At 27.8% G+C, this 12,256-nt stretch overlaps 1 long non-coding RNA gene across 1 annotated transcript in view; it reads right to left on the bottom strand.

Moving 5' to 3' along the window:
- The window catches only part of LOC142645517 (uncharacterized), a 68,199-nt gene that overhangs the window by 3,432 nt on the left and 52,511 nt on the right, over positions 1-12,256 (bottom strand). Inside the window, exon 2 of the long non-coding RNA XR_012846641.1 lies at positions 10,254-10,516. This is a non-coding gene — a long non-coding RNA (uncharacterized LOC142645517). The remainder of the gene's footprint in view (positions 1-10,253; positions 10,517-12,256) is intronic.

The raw sequence follows: 12,256 nt of genomic DNA, 5'->3' as shown, positions 1-12,256 counted from the left end.
AGAACAGGAAAGAGAGATAGATGAAGAAAATCAAATCAAACCATTGATGCAAGATTCCTTTTTGGATTTTTTGTTTTTGTTTTTCATTTCAATTTGTTTTGAATATGAACCAAAAAAACAAAGCAGACAGATAAACTACTGCAATTTCTGGATCAACTAGGATGTGTGTTTGCTATGTTGTACATCTTGTCTGATGGATTTTTTTCTGATTAATAAAAAGACCAAGGTCTTGCATGATAATTTTTGTTGTTGTTGTTGTTTCTTAATTCATTTAATTAGCTTGATTTAATTTGAAATCTTTTCATATATGATTGTATGCATGTATCACAGATCGCGAAATAAAACCAACAAAAAAAAAAATTCAAGGTAAAATGTCCATAGAGCCATAAAATATCATTATCAGACATCTTATTCAGTCATTCAGTCAGTCATTCAGTCAAGCAGTCAATGTTTGCAAATGAATTAAAGAATTTGTTTATTACAAATTACAATTGTTCAATGTAAATTTTTCATCATCAAAAAAAAAACAAGCAACAACAAAAAAAATTGTTGTCGTTGTTGATGAGATTCATTATTGATGATGATTATTGTCTTTGTCTCATTTATTATTGCTTGTCATACTCATCATCATCATCATGATCATCATCATTTTTCATTGCAGCAGCTATGAAGCAATCAAGCGATAATTTTCAATCACCAAAATAAAATAGAATATAATCAAATGAAACACTGAACAAAAAAAAACATTCATGGATCATCATCATCATCAATGACTTGAAATGTGGATGAATGGATAGTGAGAGAAAAGAGCTAAACGTGTTTTGTTAGATTTATTTCGATTCTTTTCGTTTTTATTGTTTTAATTTTCAATTTTCAATTCTTATTATTACAATAATAATAATAACAATAATAAAATGAAAATGACAAAAACGAACGTTTATCGAATAATTATTACCTATTTTTTTCTTTCTTAATGATGATTATCAATATTCAATAGTGTGTGTGCGTTTGCATTTGTTTCTTTTCAAACAATGATGTTTGAAATTGATAATTATTATTATCATCATCATCATTATTATTCTTGTTCGAAAAAAATAACGATAATAACCCAAAACATACACACAAATGACCACATCATTGATGATGATGATGATGATCATAAAGTTTATTTCAATTTATTAATCATTATTATTATTATTATTGTTGGCTGAATATATTAAATGAAATAGAAATCAATGGAATGGAAAACAACAACAACAACAACCAACAAAAAACCGAAACAGAATCAATGAATAAATGACCTATCATTATTATGGAATGGACAAAACGTGGGTGTGTTTTTAAGCCTGTGTGTTTTCATTGCAAATTGACATCTGGACAATTTTTTTTACAGGAAATTTTTTTTCTGCTTTCTTACTCAATATCTATACAGCTTGGCTTGATGATGATCGGTTTCTTTATTAATTGCCCATAAAGAATCATCATATGTGTGTGTGTGTGTATCAATTGAACAAAAGAATGTCATTGTGTTTTGTTGGTGTTTTTGTTTCTGGTAAAGCACAACACAAAAAACTAAAATTATCTACAAGTATGGAATCATTAGATTAACTTTGTTGTGGATCATCAATGACATGAAAATATTGACCACAGAACCGTTGAATCTAATGGAATCAAAAAAAAATATATATTCTAAAGATAAATGAATGATGGACAAGTGTGAAATTTAATGGAAATAGTTTTAGTTTTCAAGTCAAAATGATGATATTGTTGATGTTGATGATGATTGTCATCGAAATTTACATCCGATGACCATGGACACGGTGTCTGTCTGTTCACTAGTTTCTTATCATTATCATTTTATTTCATTTTTTTCATCTCAATCTTTTGGGTGTAACAATCGATTACCAGAAATAAAAAAAGCGATGATGTCACATGTGTGTATTTGGTGTGCAATAATACGAATAAAACGCAGCATTAAAAAAAATGAAAAAAATCGTCGCCATTTTGATGACGATGTTACTCAAGCGGATCTCCTCTCAATTTTTCTGTTTTTGTTTTGTTCGCTTTTGAATTCTGAATCGTAATAATCTTAAACACACAGATAGATAATATTGATAAAAAATCAAATGTTAAATGAAGAAACAAAAAAATATCCAAAAACTCATGATGAAGATAATTAGGTTATCATTTGCATATGAAGAAGATTCACTATGTAATTCAATGGTCTTTTTGTTGTTGTTGTTGTTTTCAATTTATTTATTTGTGGTATCGTTGTTTTTTATAGGGAAAAAAGATTCAAATAAATAATGTCTTTTTGTTTTTTTTTCAAAAGTTCAAATTATTCAGCCATGTGTTTGGTTGAATAATCATAATGATGAAGATTTTTTTCTTCAGTGGACAGTGAACAAAACAAACGAACAATGAAACAAAAAAAATCATCTGCATATTCAAATTGAAAAGAAAAAGGACAGACAAAAATGATTTCTTATTGAATCAAAAAATCGATTTGTTTGACAAAATTTTTTTTCTCTCTTCTCAATATAAAATCAATGGAGCCATTGATAAAGGAAAAGACTCTATAGATGTTATACTGTACCACTTAAACGATATATATATAGGAAGAGGGATTGTTTATCGATTCTATTGATTGGCTGGCGTTGCACATTTACTATACTATCGAACAATGTTCAATCAACAAAACGGGCAACCAATATCAATCGATACGACTGTGTGTGTGTGTGTTTGGAGTAAGAAGAAAAAAAGCCACACACACAACAAACAAAGATAAAACGAAAGAGAATCAATACTATTGAACAGTTCAAATAACAACAAAAACAAAAAAGGCTCCCACATGCGCGCATCATTATTACGAAATCCAATTATGTATATGATGTTTTTTATATATATAGTTATTCAATGTGTATGTGTGTGGCATTGAAAGGCGCCATGATCGAAACTTGATTGGTTCAAAAAAAAAATAATGATCGATACGATCGAATGATGATGGCTAATGTTATTGTGTGTATGTGTTGATCGACAAATATTTATTGAAAAATAGACATTTATATAGTGAATGGAGAGAAAAGGAATGGCTCCCCATTATGTTTTTGTATATATGAATGAAGATTGGCTTCCACAATAATCATCGATCGTTTAATAAATTGATGATGCGCATCATCAATTTTCTATTTCTTTTCTTTTCTATTCACTCTATTTGCAATATAACATCATGCCAATACACAATCAATTTATTATATATGAAAAGACAAAATGTTCGATGAATGAATGAATGAGTGAGTGGGTGTGTGAATGTGTATATATTGAAAATCAATTCAATTTTAAACACCCTGTGTGTTGGTATATATAGTGATATTGATTGACACCCAATTCAGGGCGTCAATCAATATCTGATTATTATTGAAATATAATGAAGTTTTCGAATGGAAAAAATCAAAATTTTAAACAAAGATATATTTCCTTTTCCTCCCACACCACACAACAACAACAGCGTAATTGAAATTAATAATAATGTTTGGATGCTGACTTGACATAAATAAAATGAAATAAAATAATTCAATTCAATTCAATGATTCAATGATTCGATAACCGAAAATAATAATATCTGTAGGGAGCAACAAAAAAAAAAAAAAAAACAAAAAACTGTGCATTCATTTTGACAATTTGTAATCATTCAATTCAATTCATATGATGATGATCATCATGATCATCATGACAAATACAAATCGAATCGAATTGAAAATTAGTATAGTTTGTATATGTGTAATAATAACTTTGTTGTTTGTTTGGTGATTTAGATTTGTGGTTGATGATGATGATGATAATGATGACATCAAAATCCATGTCGAATCTGTTATTGTTTGGTTGGTTGGTTGGTTGGTGTTGAGTTCAATTGCTATGATTATCATTGAATCATTGAATTTATTATTACAAATGTACAAATGTCGGTACAGTGTGATTATGATTGACTGGCAAAAAAATAGAAGAAAATTCAGATCAATTATGTGACGATAAAAAACTAAAATAATTCGTGATTAGACTAATTAGTTGACATTATTTAATAACGAAAAAAATAAAAAAATGATGACAATCATCATTATTATCAATGTAACCAACGAAACAAACTAACTAAAGAATCATTGAAATTTTCATCGATCCAATTTACACCAACACCATCATTTCTCTATACATTTTATCGACAAAGTCAATTAAATATAAATAGTCAGTCAATGAAACATGGTCTATAAACATTAATCAAATTTGTATGAGAATAAAAACAACAGCAAAATGATGATCGAATCTAAAGTGGAAATAGGAAAACAAAAAAAAATGAATCGTTCATTACATCCAGGATATGATAGAATCATGAATAATAAATGTGACACTTTAGTTTTGTTTAGTTTGTTTTTGTTTAACAATCGATAAACAACAACAACAACAACAACTCATCTATGAAAAATGATAATTTGAAGTGAATGAAGATAATGGGAACAAGAATTAATTAATGACAATTTATTCTATCGACAAGGTTTTCAGGAACAAACAATGACAGAAATCGAAACTACCGTTTTTCTTATTTTTTTTGTTCACTTGAAATTTTTTTTTGAGCCATAATAATAATCAAGATAAGTATCTATCTATTAAATAATGATGGTGGATGTGGATGTGGATATAGATAGATAAATAGAATGGATGAATGATGTAAACTTTATCATCATCATCATCTAGGTTCCATAGAGAAGAAATTCGTATGAAATATACAACAACAAAAAGAAAGTTGTTCCAAAAATTTTCAAGTGAATCAATGGATGATTAGTATGCATCAGCATGCCGTTATTTTTATTCTTTCTTTGAAAAAAAACAGTACTTTCATCGAACGACAATGATGATGATGATGATGACAAACGAATCGAAGTTTTTTTTTCATCATTATTATTAGATACAATTTCATGGAATGAATTTTTTTAATTTCATTTTTTTTTGCGTTAGTTGGGGGTGAAAAGAATAATCACCGAAATAGAAAATAATAAAACTCAAACACCCATTAATATCATAATATGTTTAATGACGATATCAAAAAATAACAGAAGAATCGAAACATTGCAAAAAAAAGAAAAGAAATGACACTGATGATGATCATCATCATTATCATTAATATTTTGATTTTTGTTTTGCCTATTCAACATTCTAGTGTTGGCGTTTACACTTTTTCATTTTCTTTCTCTTTCTCTCTCTCTCTCTCTCTCTCTCTCTCTCTCTCTCTCTCTCTCTCACCCAATAATGATAAAGATCATCGTGATGATGATCCATACTCTTGATCACTTTTGGGTGTCCATTAATAACTTCGTATGTGTGTGTTGAACACAATCCGTTTGTTTTTTTTTATTTCATTCTAATCACCTTTACATTTATTGTCATTGTCATTAATATGATTACATTTCTTTTATTTCAATTCCATTCCATTTTTAGTGTTTGAAAATGTTTTCAGTGTTTTTTTTCACTGATATTGATAATGATGATTTATATTAATCAATTCATCATTTTTTCTTCTATTATTTGTTTTGTTTCTCACTTTTTTTTCAAAAAAAATCTTTGATTAAAATCTTTTAAAAAAATAAATGACTATTTCGACTTGCTGCTTTTTTTTCTAGTATGTGTGCTTGTAGATAGCAATCATTATGGATTATAAGTAGAATTGGTTCACATTTAACACATGATCACTACTTTTATATAATTCTAGATTCTGGAAAGAAAATAATGTTCATTTGCATTCAAAAAAAAAACTTGTTATATTTTGGTGTTTAATGATCATAATCTTTATATTCTTGTTTTGGATATTCTTTAAAACAAACCTAAACTTTTTATTCAATACAACAACTGAATCAGAATAAATCAGGTAAATCTTATCAAAAAAAAAAAAAAAAAACACAACAGGTTAATGAGGTCACATCCGGTGAAAAAAATAATGGGAAAAAAATCGAGAACAAGAACGTGATGATTGGTTAATTGAATTTTTTATTTTTTTTAAATTAAAATGAAAACTCAAATTCAATGCTTCTTCTTCGAATATTTAAAAAAAAACCCATTCAAACATTGTTCGTCGATTTTTATATTATGGTGGACATTTTTGATTTGATTTGATTTATTTTTGTTTGTCTGAGGGAATTTTATGACATTTTTTTCTTCTTCTTTACACAACAATTGCAAAGGTCAGTTTTCGATAATCGACCAAAGAAACCATTGTCATTTGAGAAATTCAATAAATTGAATGAATGAATGAACGTAAAATGAAAATAGTAAATGTTTTTTTTTCATTTAACCAAAACAAAATTTTATGAATGAAAATTTTAAAACTCGAAAAAAGCATAAATCGAGATGGAACAAATCGAAATGAATTTTTTTCAATAAATTCTGTTGATGAATTTCTTCTAAAAATCTACGACAAAAACCACCCTATCAATTGAATTTTTTAAAAAATAGCTGCAAAGAGAGAAATGGACGGAAAAAGCTAATCAAATCCTCGATGATGATGATGATCATGATGAGTTTATTCAATTCGTGTCCAATTTATTGTAAAATTGATGCCATAATCATCATCATCATCATCATCGACATTTTGAATGGCAGAAAAAAATAAATAAATGTCATGACTAACTGAAAAAAACGAAAAGATTGTCCATTCATAGAAATATAGATTTTTTCAAGAAAAAATTTTCTTATAAAGGGATTAGATTTAGATTTTATTCATTTTTGTTATTGAATTGAATTTATGAATGGAGCCAAAAAAAAAAATGCCGGTGAATAAGTGATTATCAATTGAATGAATTGATGATGATGATTATGATGACAATATATATAGATTTGTAATAGAATTATCTAATGATTTTTTTTACAATGTTTAAAAATGCAAAATAATAATAATAAAACGAAACGAAATGAATGAATTCAATTTCGAAATTTCGAATGTCGATAATGATGATGATGAGGTTGAAAATCTTTGAATGTTTTCAACAAAAAAAAATCAATTATAGATAAAGTTTTTTGTTTGAGATGGAAATTTTTTTGCTTGCTTTTATGATATGAATATAACATCATTTTTCTCTTGTTGCTCGGTTTTTTCGTCTTCTTCTGTGTAGATCAATGAATTGAATTAAATTGATCTTAATGATGCGTTACACGATGATCATGATTATCAACAACAGCAACAATGGATTATACAAAAAAAAAGATAAGTAATTCCGGCTCGATAAATGATTACGTTTTTGTTGTTGTTGTTGTCGATGTAATAATTCAGGGCAAAAAAAAAGACCTAAATAATCATCATCATCATCATGAATAGTAATTAAGTAAATTGATTTCCATTGATAAGCATAAATCATCGGCCAAACAACAACAAAAAAAAAAGACATTACAAGTGGGAAAAAAATGAGAAAAATTTCGATTCTAACCAACATCATCATCATTTCTTTTGCTTAGATCCAATAAAGCACCAACCAAAACAAAACTATGAATAATTGAAGTATGGGTCAAATTGTGATCAAATTTTTTTTCCGTTTTGTTTTTGTTTCGGACTCATTTCATATATATAAAATAAAACGATCATCAACAACAATCGACCAAGCCAACAAACCCACAATAAAAGGCCATCATCATAATCATAATCATCATCATCATCATCATCATCAGGCAAATTGAATTGAATGTCCATGGTCATTTTGGATAAAAATCAATGGATCATCATCATCATCATCATCATCATCAATGAGTTGCTAATGAATGTGAAATAGTAACAACAACAAGAAAATCCAATGTACAAAACAATATTATTTATGGTAAAATTTGATGCTAACTTTTTTTTCTTTTTTCTATCCTTATTCATATATGGATCGATATATGAATTGTTCAATTGATGATGATGATGATGATGATCGTATCATATTGTAATAATAATAATAATAAATAATTATGATGATGGTCACATCATCATCATCATCATATCTTTGTTATCATATTTTCAGTTGAAATTAATTTAGATTTATGAGCCAAACCTCTCTCTTTCTCTTGTGCTTATTTGAAACTATTCAATGAATCAACCATAATGTTTGAGAAAATTTTTTTTGTTATAAACTGAATTAATGATATTAAAAAATAGAGAAAATAGGATATATTCTACATCCAAATTTCAATCAACCATAATGACTATTTATTGTATAATAATTTGATCTAAAAGCATAAACTTCCCAGTATCAATATTGATTATGAATAAATGAAAAATTTCTGGTATTTTTTCTTAATCATCATTTAAGAAATGGATGATGAATAAATGTTTCAACTAATCAAATATAATTTATACGTGCTTCATATAAATCAAATTACAAATAAGATGATAAAGGTCGATAGGTAAATTTTTTTTTGTTTCACTTTAAAATAAATGATTACCGATCGGTAATTGACCGTATCCATATATTCATCTATCATACAAACAAAAAGATATAGAGAGGGAAAAAAATGCTTCAAAAAACATTTGTCGATTCATTCATCCATCCATCCACACACAAACATACAGAGAAAAGATTCACATAAAAATATGTCAACAAAACAAAAAAAAACGAACGAGAGGGAAAAATTCGGATATTGATTTGCATAATATACATTGCATAGCATGGGAATTCATATATATTCTGTCATCATCATCATGATGATCTCAGATGATCATCGCTATCATAATCATCAATTTCATTTTCCTCGACAATATTGAAAACGTAGCAATAAAAAAAACCGAAAACATAATTAATCACTTTAGACAGAAAGCAAAGTCAGAAAAAAAAACAACAAATTCGTGTGTGTGTGTGTGGGTGAGAATCACACAAAGAAGAAAAATTAAAGATAAACCATCAAATCGATTGTAAGCAACGATAGTAGTAATTATTGACAAATGGACCTAAAAATGTTAGGATATATGGACTATTCATCAACCAAAGATGATGTTTCTTTTTTTTGCAATTTGTTTTCTATGTGAGAATTTATATTTGCATCGGTTATTCCAATTGGCGTAAATAACCTAAACACACACACAAAGAGAGAGAAAGAAAAAGATAGATTCTGAAGAAATAATTATCAAGTAAAAGTAAATTATTATTATGACAGTTTGAACAAATTTTTTGTGTCTGACTCTTATTCGATGATAATTATTGTTGTGATAAAGAACCAATGTTGTTGTCAAGGTAATCGATCGGTCGAAAAAAGAAGATACAACGACACATAGATATGATAATTATTTTAGTCAAACAAAAGATGGTCGGCTAGGAATCATCATCATCATCATCATCATCATGGATCGTTAATCCAAACACACACACTTGTACACATCAAAGATAAATGTGGAAAATTCCCACGTTCACGTTCATTTGATGACGATCATCATCACAGAGAAAATAATCATTTCGTGTTGTTGCATTTCATTATAATTGCCAATTTTTTTCATTTGGTTCATAGTAAAACAAAAACAAAAAAACTATAAGCTAATATCAATAGGTAGAGAGTGACCTAAGGTGACAAACAATAGTTAATTGAGTCAAACATAGGAAGAAGGAAAACAAGTGGAAAAAAACATAGATAGGTTGGGTTTCAATTTCATTGATGAATTGATTATTCAAATCAATTACTATCATAAGCAAGATGAGGGTAGAAACAAAATGGGGCAAAGGAAATAGTTTTTTTCCTTATTTCTGGCTTGGTCATGATAAATTTTGATCGATTTTTTCCGCTGCTGTTATCCATCGTAATCATTGATGGTGATCAACAAACGAAGGTAAAGAATAACAAATCTATGGTCAATGTTTTCGGCTACCTGCTATTATTAATTTCAATGTTTATATCTGCTGATCATTGATTATTATGGGCGATAAAGTGATGAAGGTAGTTGAAGGATAAAAAAGGAAAAAAACAATCATCAACATCAAAATTGAAAAACAAAAAAACCGAATACATCGATAATCAGGGCGTATGCAAAAACGAAAAATCAAATTTGATCGACGAAAGAATGAATGAATGGATAAACTAAGGGAAATTTTTCATACAAAAACCATCATTCAAATCGATTTTTCATTCAAACAAAACAATCAAAGATCAAAAATCAAAAAATTCATAACCATAATAAGCAATTATGATTAATTATTTCAACAAAAAATTGATGACAATAAATAAATAAATAAAATTTCCAAAATAATTCATACCTTTCATAAACAAATGCCATATATCATATCGGTAGCATTCGCTAAAAAAGATTGATCTATATGTATGTTTGATTGGTAACATACCATAGGTAAGACAATTGATCGGTTGCTGTTGAATAAGCAACCGGAGGCAAATAAATATTGCTTTATGTTGATGATGATGATGGCTGATCGATTTTATTATTATTATTTTATCTTTTATCATCAAAGATCACTGATCACTGATCTGTTCTGATTGTTTTGCCAAAAAGCAGCATAACGATCTAATTTTAGAAAAGAAAGAAAGAAAAAAAAACAAAGAAATAGTGAAAAATCATGGCCAATCTTCACGAATTGGCTTCAAGTGAAAAGAGAGAGAGAGAGAGAGAAAAGTAAGAAAATCGATCAAACAATAGAACATTTTTATTATTATTAACGAAAAAAGCGATTATCGCATTAGTTGATAATGTTCGATCATCATCAACAACATTATCAATAGAATTGAAATTGAATGAAATTGAATGAAATGAATGAATGAAAAAATCTATTGAACATAAACAAGGTGTGTTTCATATAAGAAAGTTTTCATACAAAAACCAATCTCTATCTTTAAACAATCTATTTTCAATCCAATCCATATTGGTTATTTTTTTCTGGTTAACAAAGAAGGGATTCACCAATATGAATCTCAGGTATATGCACGAATTCAATGCCAATCTATTCATCTTTGTATTGATTAACAATAACCTGAACAGCAACCTGTTCATTTAACCATACACACGATCACCAAACAAAACAAAAATCAAAAGATGATAGAAATCGATTATCATCACCATCACCATGATGATGATGATAATGATTAGATATTTGAAAAAAATAAAACTCCTTTTTTTCTTGAAAATGATCATCAAATGTATATTGATTTGCATATATCAAAAATGGTGATGATTTCGACAAAAAAAAACTAATAACTAATCACCTTTAAGATGGATTTCAAAATTGGAATTTGTTTGGCATTGCATCAACCATCAAACATCAACATTATTTTTGCACATACGATTGGGATTTTTTTTCAAAATGAATTGAATTTTTTGTTCAGTGTATTTATGTGTGAACAAAGAATCTATTTCACTATATTTTTTTCCAATTTTCAATAAAGTTAAGTGGAATCGGTCATTTTGTTGTTGTCGTTGTTGTTACCATTTGTTTCAATTTTTAAAATTGATCATCATTTAAAAAGCTATATTCGATATATTTTTCTTGGATGATTTACTTGATTTACTCGATGTTTGTTGTTGTTGTATATGTATACAGCCATAGACAACTTATTGATGACATACAATTCCCAAAAGCTCGAATGTCCATCATCATCATCATTATGAACATAGAATCAAAGAATCATCAAATGAAAATCATCATTATTTCATTGTGTGTGAGTGTGTGTAAGTTTATATAAAACATTGACATTTAACATTCGAGTGTATGTCATCATTACCGAACTTATATAACACACAGCAAGAAAAAGAAAAAGAGAGAAAATGTTATCATTTAATGAGATTTAATAATAATAGTAAAAAAAACCTAATCTAATCTAATTCAATCATAAGTGTGTATCACTGAAAAAAATTATTGGATGTTTTTTTTGCCTGGTTACTGCTACTGATCATCATATAACGGTAAAACTTGATGATCATAATGATGATGATGATGATGACGATGTGTGATTACAAGTTTGATTTTTTGGATTCTTGATTCCCATTCACAGGAAAAAAACAAACAAACTGAAAACAATTATATCAATGTTATTTCCTTTATTTTTTTTCATTTTAAAATTCTACCATAGCGATTCTTGCCAGAGAGATAGCAAAAACTTTACCCAGAAAAAAAACCAGAAGCTAAAATTCAATGATAATCACTAATTTACTGGTGAACACTGACTGGTGAACAGCGAAGAAGATGAGTGAAAAAAAAGGTCATCAAAAACAATGGATAGATTCGGCTGGGATATTGGTGTGTGTGTGTGT

This window comes from Dermatophagoides pteronyssinus, unplaced genomic scaffold (assembly GCF_027571235.1).
Source record: "Dermatophagoides pteronyssinus isolate colony J.1.1.1.1 unplaced genomic scaffold, Derpt_VIB-CSIC_2022.12 sq0013, whole genome shotgun sequence".
Lineage (NCBI taxonomy): Eukaryota > Metazoa > Arthropoda > Arachnida > Sarcoptiformes > Pyroglyphidae > Dermatophagoides > Dermatophagoides pteronyssinus.
This window is presented reverse-complemented; position numbering and strand designations above follow the sequence as displayed.